The sequence below is a fragment of the Mus pahari genome, chromosome 15 (genome assembly GCF_900095145.1).
Source record: "Mus pahari chromosome 15, PAHARI_EIJ_v1.1, whole genome shotgun sequence".
Classification (NCBI taxonomy): Eukaryota; Metazoa; Chordata; class Mammalia; order Rodentia; family Muridae; genus Mus; species Mus pahari.
In genome coordinates, this window is record NC_034604.1 from 27,838,489 (window position 1) to 27,858,693 (window position 20,205).

At 42.5% G+C, this 20,205-nt stretch overlaps 1 non-coding gene and 1 pseudogene across 1 annotated transcript; both read right to left on the reverse strand.

Moving 5' to 3' along the window:
- Positions 1–3,088: 3,088 nt before the first annotated feature.
- On the reverse strand, positions 3,089–3,208 carry LOC115065547 (annotated as a pseudogene).
- Positions 3,209–19,222: 16,014 nt separating this feature from the next.
- On the reverse strand, positions 19,223–19,352 carry LOC115065533. Its single transcript, XR_003845318.1, has one exon. It is a non-coding gene; the product is annotated as a small nucleolar RNA SNORA17 (small nucleolar RNA).
- Between the last annotated feature and the right edge of the window lie 853 nt (positions 19,353–20,205).

The window sequence follows — 20,205 nt, forward strand, 5'->3', positions numbered from 1 at the left end:
TCTTTGGTTTCTTTCTCAGTCCATTTGTCATTTGTATATAGGAGGGGTACTGATGGGTTTTGTGTTAATTTGTATCTTCTTACTTTGCTGAAAGTATTTATTAACTGTAGAGATGTCATGGTAGAGTTTGTAGGCTCATTTACAGATACAATTTTATCACCTGTAAATAGAGATATTTTGACTTCTTCCTTTCCCATTCCTATCCCCTTTCTTTCAGTTTTCTTATCATTCTAGCTAAGACTTAAAGTACTATTATAAGTAGTTTTCCTTGTCTTCTTCCTAATTTTAGTGGAATACTTTGAGTTTCTTTCCACTTAATTTGATGTTAGGACAGGTTTGCTGTAAATAATCTCTATTATGTTGAGGTATCCCTCTTGTATCCCCAGTCTCTGCAGGACTTTTATCATGAAGTGATGTTGGATGTTGTCAAAGGCCTTTTCTGCATCTAATGAGATAACCTTGTGGCTTTTGTCTTTCAGTCTGTTTATATGGTGCATTACATTTATCAATTTATGTATGTAGAACTATCCCTGCATTTCTTGGGTGAAGCCTACATGATCATAATTGATAATCTTTTGGATGTGTTATTGGATTTGGTTTGCAAGTATTTTATTGAGAGTGTTTGAATCTATATTCTTAAGTAATCTTCTTTTGTTGGGCCAATCATGATTTTTGTGGCCTCATAAAAAGAATTAGACAATGTTCCTTCTGTTTCTATTTTGTGGCATAATTTGAGTAGTATTAGCATTAATTCTTCTTTGAAGTCTTGTAGAATTCTGTGCTAAAGTCATCTATTTGGCCTTGGGCTTTGGGGGTATGTGCAGGGAGGCAGACTTTTAATTGCTACTTCAAATTCACTAGTGTTTATGAGTCTGTTTAAGTTGCTTATCCGATCTTGATTTAGCCTTGGTGGGTCATATATAATAAGAAATTTACACATTTCATTTAGGATTTTCAGTTTTTAGGGTACAGATTTTTAAAGCATTTTCTTACAACTTTCTGGATTTACTCAGTGCCTGTTATGATGTCTCCCTTTTCATCTCTAATTTTGTTGTTTTGTTAATTTGGCAAAAATGAGGGAAGGGCATCTTTCTCTTGCTGTTGCCACTCCCACTCTTCAGCAGATAAGAGGCAAGGCCAGCTCTTCCACACTTATGATCTTGAGGCCAGCTTACTGGCAACCCCCACATCCAGGGTCAGCTCTACTGAACTGCCAGGCAGGTGTAAGGACCACTCTCCTGAGTGCTGCAACAGGTGAGGGACAGGGCCAGATCTCCTTCTCTCATGACCCCTGGGCCAGGTCTCCCATCTCCTGCAGGTGAGGGGTAAGGGAAGGAGGGTATCTTTCCCTTGTCAATGCAACTACACAGGAGATGAGTGGCAGGGCTAGCTCTCCTGCACACTTACACCCTTGGGGCTGACTCACCCAGAATTCCTACAATGTGCAGGGGGGAGGGCTGTCTCCTGAGTACTGCAGCTGGCTAAGGGCACGAGAAAGCTCACTCTCCTGCTCTCATACTGCCAGGGCCAGCTCTCTCATGATGCCAGGTGAGAGGTGGGGTCAATTCTGCACAGCCCTCAGACATCAACATGTCCCCCCAGTTGGCAGCCCAGACCAGGGACATCTGCCTGGCGTTTGGTGGTAACAGACTCCTGCTGCTTCAGGACCACAGACCCAGATGTGGCCTCCAGGGGAGGACACCACCATGGTCCCAGGTGGCATCACTAACTCACATTAGGCTGTTCGTCACTACCCTTGAGTCTCCACTTCTGCATCTTTTCATTGTGCCTATATCCTTCTGTTTCTCTTTCTCTTCTCTTTTTCTGTCACTTACTTACAATCTTTAGTGGTGCCTGAGGTCTCTGAGTGTCAGGAGTCATCTCAAGAGTGGTTTCAGGGGCTGAAAGATGACTCAACAGTTAAGAGCACTGGCTGCTCTTCCAGAGGTCCTGAGTTCAATTCCCGGCAACCACATGGTGTCTCACAACCATCTGTAATAGAATCCGATGCTCTCCTCTGGTGTCTCTGAGGAGAACCACAATGTATTCACATATATAAAATAAATAAATCTTAAAAAACCAGAGAGAGAGAGTGGTTTCAGGAGTGCTATGACCTGCTTGTGCATTATGACACCAGATATGGGTCATCTTGGGCAAGGTCTGAGCCCCAAGGCCTGCTTGGCACCTGACTGGTGATCATCCCTTGTCAGGATCCATGGCACCACCAGTCTAGTGGTCATCTAGGGCTTGTGTCTCACCTGGCCCACCTTAGTGGTGCCACGAAGGGATTGTTGGTCTCTGTCCAGCTCACTCCTGCCTGGGTCCCGGCCAGGGTTCTTTTCTGGGGGTTGGTTTTGTGCACTGTATATTCAGATGCTGATTTCTGTGCCCAGAGATCTGGTCATAGTAAGGACACCAGCTTTGTCATGAATATTGACAATCAGTATCAATGTTGTATTAAAAAAAAAGTTCCCCATTTATCTCTGATTGGTTAATAAAGAGCTGATTCATCCTATGACTGTGCAGAGTTAGATTTTGGATCACAGCTGGATCACAGTTAGGGGCGAGAGAGAGAGAGAGAGAGAGAGAGAGAGAGAGAGAGAGAGAGAGAGANAGAAGAAGAAGAAGAAGAAGAAGAAGAAGAAGAAGAAGAAGAAGAAGAAGAAGAAGAAGAAGAAGAAGAAGAAGAAGAAGAAGAAGAAGAGAGACCACATGGAAAGACCAAGAGATGGCCGTGAGGCAGAGGGACCAGGAGGAGTTGTGATGAGCTGGTCACTATGAGGACACACATGAAGCAAAACAAGCCAGAGTGAGACTCAGATTGGAGATAGATAAAGGATCACGTGGCTGAGAAACTGAAAGTTTTAAGGGTTCGAATAGGTGAATATCTGCCCAGCCTAGGCCTCCAACTTACTAATAAACTTAATAGGTCTTAATAAGTCAATCATTTGGGAGATAACAGGAACACATAAGGTTTATATCCTTAAATTAAAATGACAGTTTTTCTAGTCTCTGGCTTGCTCCCCACCCTGGGAGCCCTTCTGGGGCCTGAATGGTGCCAAGCTGGTGATCCTCTCAGGCTTGTTTTTTTTTCTGGGAATGTCAGATATTCACAGGTCAGGATGCTGAGCATAGACATAATCCCCTCTGCCACCTACTGATGAACATTTGACACAGCAGCCACACCGGCAATGTCTCTAGGCACAGGGTGATTTGATCCTTTGAAGGCTGACATTTAACCTCTGCTAGATACAGTGTGTGTGTGTGTGTGTGTGTGTGTGTGTGTGTGTTTATACATCATAATGAACAAATCTGAGCATTTTTGTTTGTTTAAGACAGACCCAGGCTATCTCCAGAATAACCTTGAACTTCTGATTTTCCTGCCTCTACCTCCCAAGTATTAGGTTTACAGATATATTCCACCATATTCAGTTTTATGAGATGTTGGCAGAATAGCAACACAAGAGTGAGATGTCAGAGGAGATGACTTGAGCTCAGATCTTAAGCACCCACATAAAAAGCTAGTCAAGGGGCTGATGGAGAGATGATTTGGTGGTTAGAGCGCTTGCTGTGGAAGACCCGAGATTGGTTTCCAGCACCCACATTAGGCTGCTTGCACCTGTCTGCAACTCCAGGTCCAATGAATCCAACACCATGTTCTGACCTCTGCATGTTCAAATGCATATGTATATGCATAAAAAAGAAAAAAATTCTAAAATTTCAGGCATGCTTGTAGATGCCTATAACACCAGCACTGTGAGAGCAGAGATAGAAAGATGGGTGTGGAGCCTGCTGGCTACAGCCTAGCTACAGGTTCATTGGGAGACCAGATCTCAAAGGAATAATGTGGACATCCTCATATGGATTGGTGTGTACACTCCCATACACGTGTGTACACATACCCCCCCCACACACACACATGATGACTAAAGGATGTTGTTCTGCTATTGGGTGGTGTTTGTCTCCTGTCAGTATGTTTATCTCTGCAGAGGTCCCACCACTCTTGATCAATGTTTGATCAACATCTTTGACTTCTGGGTTTTTGAGAGTGGCTGATGTGTGAAGTTATTTCACATGACCTTTATAGCAGTGACTTGTTCTGACTCTGACATTCCTCTCAGGAATCAATTAAAAATCCAATCAGGTTAAGCCAACAAACACCTGGTTATCTTCTCCTTATTTTCTAATACAACCAATAGCCTCCAAAAGTCTTTTTCCTTCTTCTTTAATCTTGTCAACATTATTATGTACCTTATATGTAAGATCTCATCCATTTCCTTATGTGTAAGATCTCATCCATTTCCTTATGTGTAAGATCCTATCCTTTTCATTATGTGTAAGATCTTATTCTTTTCATTATGTGTAAGATCTCATCCTTTTCCTTATGTGTAAGATCTCATCCTTTTCCAGATTCTTGCATCATGTAACTATACAATGGTATCTGATTTGATGGACAAAGTAAAACTAACAAAAACTAAGAGGTTCTATTCATGACCACATATCAAGTCATACTTTCAGTTTATGTATTGATTTGTGTTAAGCTTGATCTACCTATTTATCATTTATTTATTTACTTTTATGTGTATGTATTTGTGGCTACATAAGGTTTTGTATATTACATACGTACAGGAGTCAAACAAGATCAGCAGAAGGCATTAAGTCACTTGGAACTGGAGTTATAATCAGTTGTGAGCTGCCACTTGGATGTAGGGAACCAAACCTGGATCCCAACATGAGAACAATAAATGCTCTTAACCACTAACCTCTCTCTGCAGCCTCCTGGACATGTATTTTGATTCAACCACATTTTCCCTTGTTCCAGTCTAATCACACTTTGCCAGAATGCCTTATATGTTATTATTGGTTAACTGAGTATGCATTCCGACCAAACTCTTCTAAACAAACTTGGGTCTGCATTGCCAGGGGTTTGACTGTTGTGGGTTGGAATGTGTTCTGCTGGTTTCTTTTCTCTGTTGAAAGCTATCAAGTGCATAAAGACCAACTTTTTTCTTGGTCACCACAGAAACCAAGAGAAGAAGGTAACTGCATAGTTGGCTCTCAAGGCTTTGGCATTGTTTGAAGCACATCACATGGCCCCATATGAAGTACAGAGCAGAGTCACACTGGTGTTGGAGTTGGGAGGACAAAGTCACACGTCTAAAATATATGTTGGTTTAGGAAGCTTTGTTTGCCATGGTTCTGCCATGTTGTGGGGATGGCACTCTAATACCTTGGGTGGTTTTGTTTTTTTTTTTTTAAATAGTTTCTTTTACTCTCTGTGTGTGCACACACCTGCAAATGCACATGCACACACACACACACACACACACACACACACACACACATTCACAGAATCCATGAAAGGGCTACAGATTCCTTGGAATTGGAGTTCTGGGTATCCATGGGATGTGGAGCTGGCTATGTGGATGCTGAGAACTAAACCCTGGCTCTCACGACTGCACAGCAAATGCTCTAACCTTTGAGATGCCTCTCCAGAACCCTCAAGTAACTTTTTCACAGAGTCTTATTGGACTTTCAATGATAATTTCCTTAATGATTGTGTTGACACTCTCTGCATTAGTAACTCGTTCTACTTATAAGCTGTATGCTTCATTTGGTGAAATGTCTTTGTCTATTAACTTTTCTTGGCTCGTATGTTTTTATTCTAATTGATGTTTGGAAATGAAAAATATGTGATGTGTATATAAAGACTAAATGTGTACATTACAATATTCTTTTTAATGTGTGCTTTTTAAGTTTCATTTGTTTAAAAGTGAGTTCCAGGACATCCAGGGCTATACAGAGAAACCCTGTCTCGAAAAACCAAAAAAAAAAAAAAAAGTATTCCCTTTAAGGTCAAATATTCTCAGCTTAAATGAAACTAATTTACAGTTTTTCACTCAATCATGTTTTAGACATGGTATCCAATAATCTTTTGCTTACACAATAGTCTATATGTTTTTGAAAGTTTCAGGGCCTTATATTTCACATCATGAGGGCTTCTGAACTTGGACAGAACGCATTCTTCATCATATATATCCAACTATACTTATGCTCATTTTTATCAACATATATTAATTGAATATAATAATAGGTTTCATTCATATATGCAAACAAGGTATTTTGATTGGATTCATCTCTCTGTTACCCTCATGTGTGCCTCTGTCCCCCCTTTACCCACATGGAGCCTTCTCTGAATTTCTTTGTCTGGTTCCTGAAAAGGTGACTGAGGTGGAATTTATAGGTAATGTACTAATTTGTACAGTGAAGAACATTTCAAGACAGTCTAACATCCAGGCTATGGCATGGTGATTGGACAACTTTTCCTGAAATTTATAGTGGAAATAGAACAATAGGTGGAGAGGAAACGTGTGAGCATAGGCAGTTTGGCACTGAAAAGGATATGAGTGAATTTACAAATTACATCCCTAGTCAGCTATGATGGTTGACGAGATTGACATGATCAAAGTGGAATGAAGAACTCCACGTGGAGATACATGGAAAGTTGTGCTGATGGTCAGATCTCACCCTCCGAAGGCTCTAGTACATTAAAATGTAAGTTCCTGGGGCTGAACATAGAGCTCAGCAGCCAAAAGTACTTGCTGATCTTCTAGAGGACCCATGGTCAAGTCCCAGTAGCCAGTTCATAAGCACCTGTCACTTCAGGTTCTTAGGATCCAAAACACTGTTTTTTTTTTTTTTTTTAGCTTCCATAGACACATCCACACCTGTGGTTCACATGCACACAGATATGAATATACAAATAAAATATTAAAGTGTGAATTCACATGAAAGGCAGCTGTCTCCTGAGAAGGGCCACCAAGTAAAGACTTTTCAAAGTTCAGTCACAAAAACGCACAGATGTTCATGCAGCATGGTCTGATGGGCAGCAGAAATCCAAGTGTCTCTGTGGCTGTGCAGGCATACAGTCACTTATCATGGAGGCCTTCCTTGACGTTCTAGAAAGACAGAAATACAGTAGAATCGGATTCCTATCATGAAGCTCCTTAGGGGGTTCTGTATGAAACTGTAAAGGTGAAATCCAAATAACAAAGGAGGCCACAAAGGGATATGGGATATAGGATATTTATCAAGGGAAACTGTAGGCACACACTGGAGTCAGACCAATAGAGAGGCCATGGATATAGAGGAAAGGAGAGTTGAAGGGACAAGGTAACACAAAAAGTTGGAGCCCAAATGATGTCACCACGACCTCCCACAAATCACATAGAACTAGAGTCTGACATTTTCCCCTTGTGCTTTCAGTCTTGCTTTGGACCCTTGCAATTACCAGACTCATCCATTTTGATTTAGGAATGTTTAGTCTGTGTCATTGTATATTGAAGTTTGTAATGTGTGTGTGTGTGTTTTTTTTTTTAAATAAGATCTCAGTTAAAGATTGCCTTCAGTCTTAGAAGAGAGTTGGCCTTTGAACAGTGTTGGATATGTAGGATTATGAGGGCTTTTGAACTTGGACAGAATGTACTGTTCATCATGAGATGACTGTGAACCTACTGGGAAATGGTAATATGATGTTATGATTTAGATGTGAAATGTCTCAATACTGTCTTCCTCCTTATGTCTTTGATACTGAAACTTTTAGACAATGGACTCTGGCTAATAGATGCAGAACCGAAAGATCAACTAGAGTGCAATATGCAAACCTGAACTATGTGTTTCCTGCTTGGCATGGAGAGATGAATTACCATGGACAGGACCTACCCTCTCTTCCATATCTGTCATCATCATATCTTCCCTCTATGAAACAATGAGACAGAGGGCTAAGTCAGCTCCTCTCCTCTCTGTTGATTCTGCCAGCTATCTTGTGCCAGTGCTATGAAAAGTCATGATCATAGCAGATCTCTCTCTAGTAAGCTCATTTAAACTCTACCACAGGCAGTATGGCTAGAAGTACAGGTCTATCAAAGCCCACTGGAGCCTTGGTTTTTCTGTCACAAGCCTCAGAGCTTTACCTGAAGTTAAAAGGCTTGGTGTCTGCCGTGTCCGGTTCCACTCTTGTTTCATTCTGGTCTGTCCTCGCTATGTCTCTATCCCTCTCTTTTAGAATGGAGATGTTTGTTCTGTGTTGCTGTCGATTGGTCATATGTAACTTGCCTTTGCTTTTACTGGAGTTATGGCTAAGAGATTCTTTTAGTTCCTTCTTGGATTTTGGACTTTTGAATAGTGTTGGTGCTGTTAGATTGTTAGGCTATTTGATATTGGATTGGTTTTTCTATTTTGATACTGTGTTGACTTATGGTTAAAAGTTATGGTTGAATATAAATTTCCCCAACAGACTCGTGTCTGAACAGTTGGTCACCACCTGGTTGCCTTGAATTCACAGAATTATTCTGGAAGTTGCCTTTTCTGTTCTAGTTTGTAGATTAGTTTGGAAGCTTGAGGCAAGAGAAACATAAGCTTGAGACCAGCCTGGGACCTACAGTTATTACTGGCTAAAGGTTTCATTTGGGGGTTTTGTTTTATCAAAGAAAAGAATTTATGGCAAAGACACAGATCTCTCTCTCTCTCTCTCTCTCTCTCTTTCACACACACACACACACACACACACACACACACACACACATCAATTTAAATTTATGTGTATGTTGAATATATCTGTTGGTTGTATGAAACCTGTATATAAGTACCAACAGAGACAAAAAGAGAGTATCATCCCCTGGAGCTAGAGTTATAGGTGGTTGTGGACATCCCGTGGGGCTGGGAAATGAACTCAGGTCCTTTGGAAGAAGAATTCTTGATCACTGAGCTATCTTTCCAGATCTGACACAATTTAAACAGAAAAGTAACGAGGTAAAGCAAAATTCAAAGGAGGATTACAGTGGACTGACAAAAAGGGGCTATGTGATAGCCTACTGGGCTCAGTATTGTGAATTTTTAAGACTTTATGAATATTTATAATGTAGGAAGCATACTCATGAGGATAAGGTGACCCATTTTCCTTCTTCAGTCCTGGTCGACCAGATCTCCCTTTATGGTATTTCTTTCATTGATTCTCTTGAAAAGCCCGTGGGGAAGGGGATTAAAACCACAATAGAGAGAATACAATAAAGCCAGGCCCAAGGCTCTTCTGTCTCTCTTTGTCTCTCTGTGTCTCAACTCTAACTCATTGCTCTACTCAGTCTCAGTGAAAGCCTGACTCCAAAGAGAAAAGAGAATAGTGTGAAGCAAGATAATGAACTTGTTAGTCAAAGAAAAAAAAAAAAAGAGCAACATAAATGGGAAAAATACAAAATTACATGTAAATATTTAAAGTGACCAAGTATGATCAAATTATCAAAAAGAAAATCAACAAGAAAGAGATTACTTAGTTTTAAAAGTAACTAATCATAATTAACAAATTATTGTTTATATTTATGTGAGATATATGATATTTTGTTATTTGTACACATTGCACTTTGATTTAATTAACACATCCATCACTGTATATTTATTACTTATTACTTATTTGCATTGAGGACATGTGAAATTTACCCTCGGTTTTGAGATTTCCAATGGTTTCTCTGAACTGTTACTACATTATCTGGTTTATCTAATTACCCATTATACAGTCCTATGAAGCAAGAACCACACCTGCCTGTATGCTTGATAATTTTGTACACTGCCTTTTAATTTCCTCCTATAATCATCACTCCAATATAAAATGGGTCATGCTAATGTCATGATTATCTTGATACTGGTGTATTTTATCACCTAGTAAAAATGCCCAGCAGGGCTGTGCCACCTTGTGACATTGATAGATGTTATCTGTAATTGTGCAGTTAGGGCTGGAAAGATGGCTCAGCAGTTAAGAACACTTGCTCTTGCAAAGGATCGGTATCCATACTTGTGAACTCACAATCACCTGTAACTCCACTTCCAGGAATCTTACACCCTCTTCTGGCCTCCTCGGGCACTGTGCCCACTTACTCAAGGAACTAGTTCCTTCCTCTAAGTCTTAAGAGTCTAAGATGTCGCTTTGGAATCTGTGCTGGGTGATAGAGCTGCGTGGGCTTGGCACTTCTCTATGTTTATTGTGCTCCGTGAATATGGACATCCTGTCCCAAAAATAACGCAGCAATGACTGTGCCTATCACCTACTTGACACTTTTTGTGGTGGAAGGCACTCTGACCAGCAATCTCTCTGTGCATGCTTGTCCATTTCCTCCATGGCATTCGTCAGCTTCCCCCTTTCTGTTTCATCTCCCTTCCTCTCCACCCCCTTTCCCTCTCATTACTTTGGTCTTTGCTATCTCTTTCCATGGCCATTTCATTTTTAATAGGCTTCTGCTCTGGTCTCTTCAGCTGTGGCTGGCTACACTGCAGACCAGGCTCCGGGTGCTAACCACAGCCCCAGAACTAAACAGCAGACCGTTTTGCAATCAGGGCTGGAATCACAGATGGTAGCTTCGGTCTCCGTTTTCTGATGCCAGCAAAGCAAATGAGAAGTGACCATACTTTCTTGACACTGTTCCTCTTCCCACCTGCCCCTGCATTGTCAATCCTGGAGAGAGCTTCTCAGGAAGAGGAGGTTGACCTGAGTTCCTCTTTCCTCCATCCTTTCGTTCATTGAACACTTGCTTCTTATGAACATCCTCACTCTCTACTGAGTGTGTGCCTGGGCTCTGTCTGCACAGAAAGACCCCCCTGAGAGGGTGAAAACCTATGCATATGTGAGTCTTGGAGACCCAGATATGCTGATGCTTGTCACTGAGTGGCACATTGGTTCTCTAATAGAAGTCTTAACTCTCTGAAAGAGGCAAAACCCTATTAACAGCTGTACTTCTGTCAGACAACAGAGACAAATTTGGATGCATCTCTCAATACAAGGCTGTTAGGAGTTGTTAGGTAAGGATCCTGGCACTATTAACAACATAGGTTTGGCCACTCATCCACAAAAAGCCAATTGCTGATGAAATTAATAGTGAAGAGAAGAGAAAGATTTATTCAATGTGGACACCTTGTGGAAAGGAATAGAGATACAGTAATTATCCCAAGTCCATCCTCTGGGCTCTAATGTGGTTTGGGTCATGTGAAGTATCATTCATTTCTACCTGAGTTATCAATGACGTTTTTCTCCAATGTTTCCACTCTGTGTATACTATCTACCTGTTATTCACTTAGAACCCTTTTAATTAAGAAGTTGGTTATTTGAGGTGTCATACCTGTGCTTATCTGTCATTGCGTGATGTCACTTACAGTATGATGCCACAGTATGATGTCAGAGAGAAAGTGTAAAGTGCCTTCTACTCATAAACAGGTAGAGGTTATTGACTTAATTAAGAAAGGCAGAAAAAAATAAAAGGAATGTTGAGGTTTCTAAGATTTACTGTAGGGATGATTGAACTTGTGAAAGAAAGAGAAACACTGAGCTTTGACTAGTATAGCCATTCCATCCTACACTGCAAATGTTAATGTGATACAGTACCTGCCAAGGGCAAAAAAGAAAAAGGCTTTAAATTTGTATGCGCATGTGTGTACACAAGAAAGTACATCAAGTGTGGAATTCAGTGATAATGGTTTTAAGCATCCAGAGAGGGTCAGGGTGGGTGGGGGACCTTGGAACCTGTCACCTGAAGACAAGAGATTCGACTGCTACAAATTCGAAATGTGTTTTATATGTGTATACTTTGGTCATCTTAGATAAAAATTTTCAAAAGGGTAGGAATTTCAGCTTGTTTCTGTATATTTAGTATTAGAAAGGTGCCCGACATATAGTAGTTGCTTATAAAATATTTATTAAATACACCAGTTTACAACCCATTTCAGGGAAAGGAAATGGAACATGGTTGACAGAGTGATTGCGTAGCATTCACAAAAACCTGGGTTCCCCACCAGCATGGAATAACCTGGTGTGGAGGCACATGTCCATATCCTCAGGATTGGAGGTGGAAGGATCAGAAGTTCAAGGCCATTGTCTTAGTCAGGGCTTGTATTTCTGCACAAAACTTCATGACCAAGAAGCAAATTGGGGAGAAAAGGGTTTATTTAGCTTACACTTCCACATTGCTGTTTATCACCAAAGGAAGTCAGGACAGGAACTCACCCAGGGCAAGAACTTGGAGCTGATGCAGAGACCATGGTGGGGTGCTTCTTACTGGCTTGCCTCCCCTGGCTTTCTCAGCTTGCTTTCTTATAGAACCCAGGACTACCAGCCCAGGGATGACACCACCCACAAAGGACTGGGTCCTCTCCCCTTGATCACTAATTGAGAAAATGCATTTCCTCAAGGGAGGCTCCTTTCTCTGTGACAATTCCAGTTTGTGTCAACTTGACACACAAACACATCACTGTTAAGCCTCAACCCTTACTTTCTTTTTCAACCCCAAGATCTAAATAACTTTAAAAGTCCCAGAGTCTTTACAAAGTCTTACATATTAAAATTTAAATCCTTTTAAAATATCCAATTGCTTTTGAAACTCAAAATCTTCTTACAGTTCAAAGTCTCTTAACTGTGGGCTCTACTAAAATACTTTCTTACTTCAAGAGGGAAAAATAGTAGGGCACAGTTACAATCAAAATCAAAATCAAACTCTAACTGTCCAATGTCTGGGATCCAACTCACAATCTTCTGGGCTCCTCCAAGGGCTTGGGTTACTTCTCCAGCTCTGCCCTTTGTAGCACACAGCTTGTCTTCTAGGCTCCAGCGGCCTGTACTTTACTGCTGTTACTGTTCTTGGTGGTCATCTCATGGTACTGGCATCTCCAAAATACTGCTGTCTTCTTCTGCAACTGGACTGCATTTTCACAAATAGCCTCACTTAGGTTCTTTTCCTGGTGCTAAGCCTCAACTTCTCTGCATGACTCCTTCAGTCCTAGGCCTTCAGCTGCCACTGAAGCTGCACCTTCACCAATGGCCTCTCCTGGCCTCTCAGTATCAAGCATCAGCTGCTACCCCTTCATGTTTCAAAACCAGTACCACCTGGGTGACTCTTATACATTATCAAGTCTGGCTGCCAATACGGGTTACAACTGTGGCTGCTTCTGGAACACAGCTTCTCTGTGCTCTCAGGAAACACTTCCCAGAAGATTTCACCCTAGTGATGCTGGTCTCTTCTTAATCACTGCTAATCTCTTAGCTCCAGCTAACCAGCATCAATCGTCCTAGTAACTCAAAGGTTTTGCTTTAGTAGTTCTGGTATCTTATTAATCACAGCTGATTCTTCAACCCCAGCTAACCAAAACCACAATCAAAATAGCAATGGACCTGATAAGAGTCTTTAATCTTCTCTCTGAAATTATACAAGCCAGGTCTCCATTGTTTGCACTGTTCTCAACATTATCTTCCAAGCTCCTACAGAACATCCCACAGAGCTCTTAATACCCAATGAATCTTCTAGCCCAAAGTTCCAAAGTCCTTTCACAATCCTCCCAAAACATGGTCAGGCTGTCACAGGAATAACCCACTCCAGTACCAGTTTGTCTTAGTCAGGGTTTCTATTCCTGCACAAAACATCATGACCAAGAAGCAAGTTGGGGGAGGAAAGGGTTTATTCAGCTTACACTTCCACATTGCACATTCCACATCATCAAAGGAAGTCAGGCTAGGAACTCACGTAGGGCAGGAACTTAGAGGCAGGAGCTGATACAGAGATCATATAGGGGTGCTGCTTACTGGCTTGCTTCTCCTGGCTTGCTCAGCTTGCTTACTTATAGAACCCAGGACTATACCAGGGAAGTACCACCCACAATAGTCTGGGTCCTCCCCCACCTTGATCACTAACTGAGAAAATGCCTTACAGATGGATCTCATGGAGGCACTTTCTCAAGGAAGACTCCTTTTTCTGTGGTAACTCCAGCTTGTGTCAAGTCTTGGACTAACCACCCAGACACAGCCTTTCACAACACTGGCATCCTTGCAACTGGCAAACTTCCAAGCCCCCTTGTACTTCCGATTGGCCATCTACAAGTTCCAGGTTTCTACTCCTCTCCTACATCTTCTAATTCATTCAGGTGGCTTGCAAAACTCAAGGAAGCTCCCCAGCTTCCTATTAGCATTTTAATATAATAGATCTGGATATGGATAGTAAAGAGTGTGAGCTGGGAGTTGGGTGTGGGGAAAGCATTTAGTTCTTCTCCTCACAGAATCAGGTATAACACACTTCTGACACACAAATACAGTCATCAACTGGAAAGTATCCCTGAGCCTTAGTGTCCAGGACTTTAGCAGGGGTATAACTGTACAGGCATGATCAAGTTGGGAACTGGCTGGCTATGTTATAAAACCTATTTCCTAGCCCTTGCACTCCACTGGAATTCTAAAAATCCTAATGCTCCACTCACATGGCAGTGTTTTCCACTGACCAGCTCTCTCTTTATTCTAAGAACTGACTATGCATCATCTGACACAAAACAAACATTCCAAAGGCTCAGGACATTTCAAGCATGTTGTTTTGTTTTTTGATTTTTGTTTTTTGTTTTTCTTTTTTTTTTCTTTTTTCTTTTTTCTTTTTTTTGTTTGAATCTCTGTTTTGGAAACCGGGGAGAAAGTTTAGATAAATTCTTTATTTACCATATTATTAAATGAGAGACAAAACATTACAAAAAGGAAGCCCTCTCACCTTTAGAGAGATACTGATTGACTCTTCCTAAGCCCCGTGGGTACCAACTGCCACACACAGTGTTGTATTAGAAACACAGTTCTAGTTGAAGATGGTTCTACTGGCTGGTAGAGTTTGTGTCCTCTTTCAGCATCTCCACAGAACAAGAACTTATGCCTTTCTTGAGAGAAGCCTTGGGGAGGATGTAGAGTCTCCACTGGGGAGGATGAAGAGTCTCCATTGGGGAGGATGTAGAGTCTCCACTGGGGAGGATGTAGAGTCTCCATGGAATATTGAAGCTGCATGGACTCCATGAGCCAGGAGGCAAACAGTCTCACCCAGCCCATAGAGGAAGCTTGTAATGTTTTCCGTCTGTTCCACTGAATTTCGTGTGAGACCTAAAAGGCCAACCTTAGCATTTAACACAACAGGAAATGAATGAGCCACTCAGACGGGCCACACCTGAGACCTTCTCCTTAGTGTCCCTTCGTTATTTCCTACTGTGTGTTTCGTGAGAGAGTCTGAATGTGAAAAGTCCGTATGACTTTTCTGTACTTGTCAGTCATGAATCTCCACTCCTCTCCATACATGGGCAACATTACTTTGGGATGGTGAGAAGGTTGAGAAAAAATTTGGAATTAAGTCTAAAGAGTTGAACTTTATTAACATCAGAATGGACCACAGATACACTTGTAGACTATTTGTTGATTATCTGAAATTCAAGTGTAAACTAGACGGTATAGGTCTTATCTGTTAGCTCTATTTGAAGAGAGTCTGTGTCATGTGAGACTTTTCCTGGGGTGACATAACATTTGTTTACTAATTCCCATCAGGGAATGGAAGACACACCAAAGTTATAGTTTAACCAGATGGTGGGGCAAGTGGACCATGCTTCTAGACAGAAGAGCTGGTAACGTTGAGCAGGTTCAAAACCCCAGGGACCCTCAGAATTGAGAACAGCAGACATGGAACCAGCTCCCTGCCAAGATATACCTGTCCTGGAACACATACTCACGACAATCCATTGAGAGGGCCATGACAATCAGTCACATAGGGACATCACCTTCTCCATTTCGAATAGAGCATCACTAGCATCTCAGACTAAGCCAATGGGAAGCATCCACCCCTGGATTCCACCCTACTCCCAAAATGTTTATGAGGTCCTGATCCACACGGAATACAGTGCACAAGTTGTTTCACCAAGACTCATCGGAGGGCGACTGTTTTATTGGACTGTAACACTCTGGGGAAGAGTTTTCTTTCCAGAAGCATCCATTGCTGGACCTCGGGTCTGCCCCACCCCCACCCCATTCCACTTGCTGCTGTGGCTATCAGCTGCCATTTGCCATCAGTTGTAACTACTCCCAGCCACTTGCTTAGTGGCTCCCTTGCTGTTGCTAGCGCCCACAGTGCAATGGTAGTGGGAGAGACCCTGGCTACCTGCCTTGCACAGGCTTCCCTTCTGAGAGCTGTAGTAACACTTTGGCTTTTCCAGCCAGACCAGGACTCCTCGGAACCTTTCACTGCAGTCAGACACACTGCAACGAAAGCCCCCAGATTGCATTCTATCTTTCCTGATCTCAGGCACCCCAGTGGTGAGGCAGACACACTGCCTGACCCCAGACTCTAACTGCACAAATTGAAAGAAGCACATCAGGTCAGAGAGTCTCCTCCAGGCAACTTGCCAGAGATGAGTCTCCCACCCCCAGGAATATCATACTGCTTTATACCCATGGGGTAGGTTGGAGGTTGGGGGGATATTAAGACTCTTGTTAGTACTTCCAGCTGTCCTGAAATTGTGATGTCAATGTACTTCATTAGTCTCACAAAATATCATCCATCTCACAGGAAGGAACGTTTCAATTTGGATGAAATTGCGACAAAAAGAAAATCCTTCAGTTCTCATGGGTTCTGTCCCTCTGTGTTTCCAAGCCTATGGGATCCTAAGGTAGCCTGATATCTTATTGTTAATTACACACAAGGACAAATTGAGTAAATTACAGAGACAAGAACCTTGTTTGAGCTCATGACTCTTGTCCAAGATCAAGAGGCCTTGTCTGGTGACTTTCTTCTTGCTGATGAAGGCCCAAGGTGACTTATAGAACCCCACGATATAGAATGAAGCACATGAGAAGACAGTCCAGCTGGGTGTGGCTGAAAGTAGACCTACTCCTGAGGTAGCCCATTAACCCATTCATCCATCAAACCATAGATTAATCTGCTCATGATGGCAGAGCCTAACCACATCTTAAATGTTCCATGGGTGCTACACCATGATGTTTAACAGTAGGGAGTAAATTTTAACATGAGCTTCAGCAAATTAGACCCATGTTCAAGTACAGCACATGAATATCTACAGTGGTGCTGATGAAAATCCTCTCAGCAGTTTTAGAGAATGACTCCAATATTCCTAAGAACCACCCTTACTGAGTTATCCGGATGGATCCCATCATCACACTTGTCAAGCTGGAGGACCAAGTTGTGTTATTCATCCTAAAGTGAGGAACAACTTGAGTTTGTCCCATACCATCCTCTTCTAATAGCTTGTTCTTTTGTGCCTCAGGTTATTTCCTATTCTGGTCCAATGAGTCATAGACAGGAAGGAAGGCAATGCCTGTTTATTCATGAAAGAGTCTCCTCAAGGCGACATTCCTTAGGAGGGCCGACACTTAGTACCCCTGAGGCTAGAATGAAAACTCTATTCTGTGTGACACCCAGAATCTAATAGGAAATGAAGGCAAACACGATGCAAAAGATAGAGAACGTAATGAGTAGGAAGTGCTATTAACAGATCTAGACTCTACAACCTAGAGTCATTGTCTTTAGACGCTATGACGTATGAGTGAGGCACCTCTTAGAAACCCTTACATTACACTTGTGGAGAAGTCAGTTGGCTTCTCACCCCATGGGATTGGTCTTGTTATAGGTAGGAATTTTGTTTCTCTGTACAATGGTACATATTCTAAGTGCTTACATCTCAGTAGCACAGTTAGTGTACACAGGTCATATTTAGCTTAAAATTGTGATGTACTTATATTCTTAAAACTTAAATCATAGGCAGGCAGTGGTGGTGCATGCCTTTAACCCCAACACTTGGGAGGCAGAGGTAGGTGGATTTCTGAGTTTGAGGCCAGCCTGGTCTACAGAGTGAGTTCCAGGACATTAAGGGCTACACAGAGAAAAACAAAACAAAACAACAAAAAACAAACAAAAAACAAAAAAGGAAAGAAAGAAAGAAAGAAAGAAAGAAAGAAAGAAAGAAAGAAAGAAAGGAAGAAAGAAAATAAAAAGAAAAAAGAAAACTTAAATCATGTCTTGAAATTAAACATGATAATTCTGGTGCCAAATTTCCTCAATGGCCTAATTCAGCCAGTGCCAGGCATTGATTCTGCCTAAAGTCAAGGATGTCCACATATCCTCATTGCTCACGCTCAACTCATCTCACTCACCACACTGACCGCCAGGCTCTGTTCTGCCTCCCTCAACACCATTCCCATCATTTCCACCTAAGTCCAGGCAGCTTTCTTCATCCCTCTTGGGCAATAAGTGGTTTCTTTGTTCATTTGTTCAACACATTGACAGTGAGCATCTGTTGTACAGGACTATCCCAGATGCATGGTATAGTACGGCTAGATTTTGAGTACAGTGGAATATGAATCACTTTTCTCATTGCTGTGACTGAATGCCTGATTAAAAAACAAAATTTAAGAAAGGAAAGTCTTATGCTGACTTCCAGTTTGAGGTTAGAGTTCATCACGGTAGGAAGGCATGAAGCAGGAGTATATGCTGGGTGGTCACGTGACTTCCACAATCTCCTGTTCTGATGACCTCAGGACCAGCTCTCCTACTGGTGGCAAGGGGCAAGAGGTAGGGGGTCATCTCCCCCTTGCCATTGTCACCACACAGCAGACAAGTGATGGGACCAGCTCTCCCATGTACTGCAGCCTGCTCGTGGTTGGATCAGCTCTCCTGCTCTCATGCTCCCAGGGCCAGCTATCCCACAGTGCCCATGTAAGAGGTGGGGGTCAGTTCTGCACAGCCCTCAGACATCAACATGACTCTAGGTGGCAGCCCAAGCTAGAATATACACCTACCCTTTGGTGACCACAGTTTTCCTCTGCTGCCTGGCCACAGCCCACATGGCAGCACCGGCCAGGACCCCACCATGCGGCCAAGTGGTATCACTGACAATTCCCACCGGGCTGATCCTCACTAGAGTCTCCAGTTCTGCCTCTCTTCATTGTGCCCACATCCTCCTAACTTATTTTCTTTTCCATTTCTCTAACATTTACCTGCTCCTGTCACTGGCACTTGGGATCTCTGAGTGTCTGGTTGTCTCAGGAGTGGTAAGTCCTGCTTATGCATTATGGTGCTAGGAAGGGTCATCTTGGGTATGGTCTGTACCCCCAAGCCTGTTTGGTGCTTGGCTTGAGGTCATCTCAGGCTAGTTTCCTGTCCTGGTCCCATGGTGTATGTATGGGTCTGGTGGTCATCTCGGGCTTGCTCCTCCCCAGGCTAGCCCTAGTGACCCCTTGCAAAGGTCTTCTGTCTCAGGCTCACTCCTGACTGGGTCCCTCAGCCCCAGGTGAGGTTCTTCTGATCTTTGTCTTGCTCTCAGTCCTGGAAGGTGTAGGGGTCTGTGTTGTGCCAGATTTATGGTCATCTCATGCTTACTTTTTCCAGGAAAAGTTAGACTACTAATCATTCAAATGTTCATAGGTCAGCACACTGAGCACAGACATATAACCCTCTCCTCTATGCCACCTACTGCACATGTGACACAGCAGCCACACTTGCAAGGCTTCTAGGGGCAGGGAGTCAAGGTATTCTAATATGGGATCAACCTTTGAAACAAATGGAACTGATGCATACATATGACATGGGTGAACAGGCTTGGGAGGCAGGAGCCCTAACAGCATGGGCTTCATGTGATGGATCCTAGACAGGGAGGCTACGATTCATGGAACTACCTGGGCAATACCCAACAGTGGAAATCTCAGATGGATAGGCTGTAGGAAGCCTGGCCACTGGAATAGAGAATTGGAGACCCAAGGAGTTGTTTATAGTGTCTTGAGCCATAAAAGCACATAGCCCTTCAAAGCATGGAGCAGAGGGAACTTCTAATTCTAGGAATGATTCAGGATAGCACAGCCTCCAGTGAAGGAGGAGAGGAAGGATAATGGAGCCAGCACTACTGCCTCCTATCTGCATTCAATGTGCCTGCCTCAGGATGGGAAGGGAACACAAGGCATTCTGTGTAAGAAGAATGCTTTGGTTTGTGCTAACTTTCATTGACGCCAAATGACTCTTCATAAAATTTCACTGAAAAGCAAGCCGACTTGGAGGTGGTGATAAAAAGTGGCAATTAGGGCTCAGGAGATAACAGCACTTACTGTGTAAGCATGAGAATGTTCATAGCCCCATATGCCATGTAAAAAGCACAGCACATCATCAGAATGTAAACATAGGATGCAGAAGTGGGAGACAGAGGCAGTCAAACCCCCAAGGCTTACTGGCCAGCCAGTGCAACCAAAATGTGAAGTTCTGGGTTCGGTAAGAGACCCTGCTTCAAAAAAATAAGGCCAAGAGAGATACATGAAGTCAACCTCTGACCTCCACACCCCACACACAGATGTTTTTGCACCTGCTCACATGTGTGCATGCAATA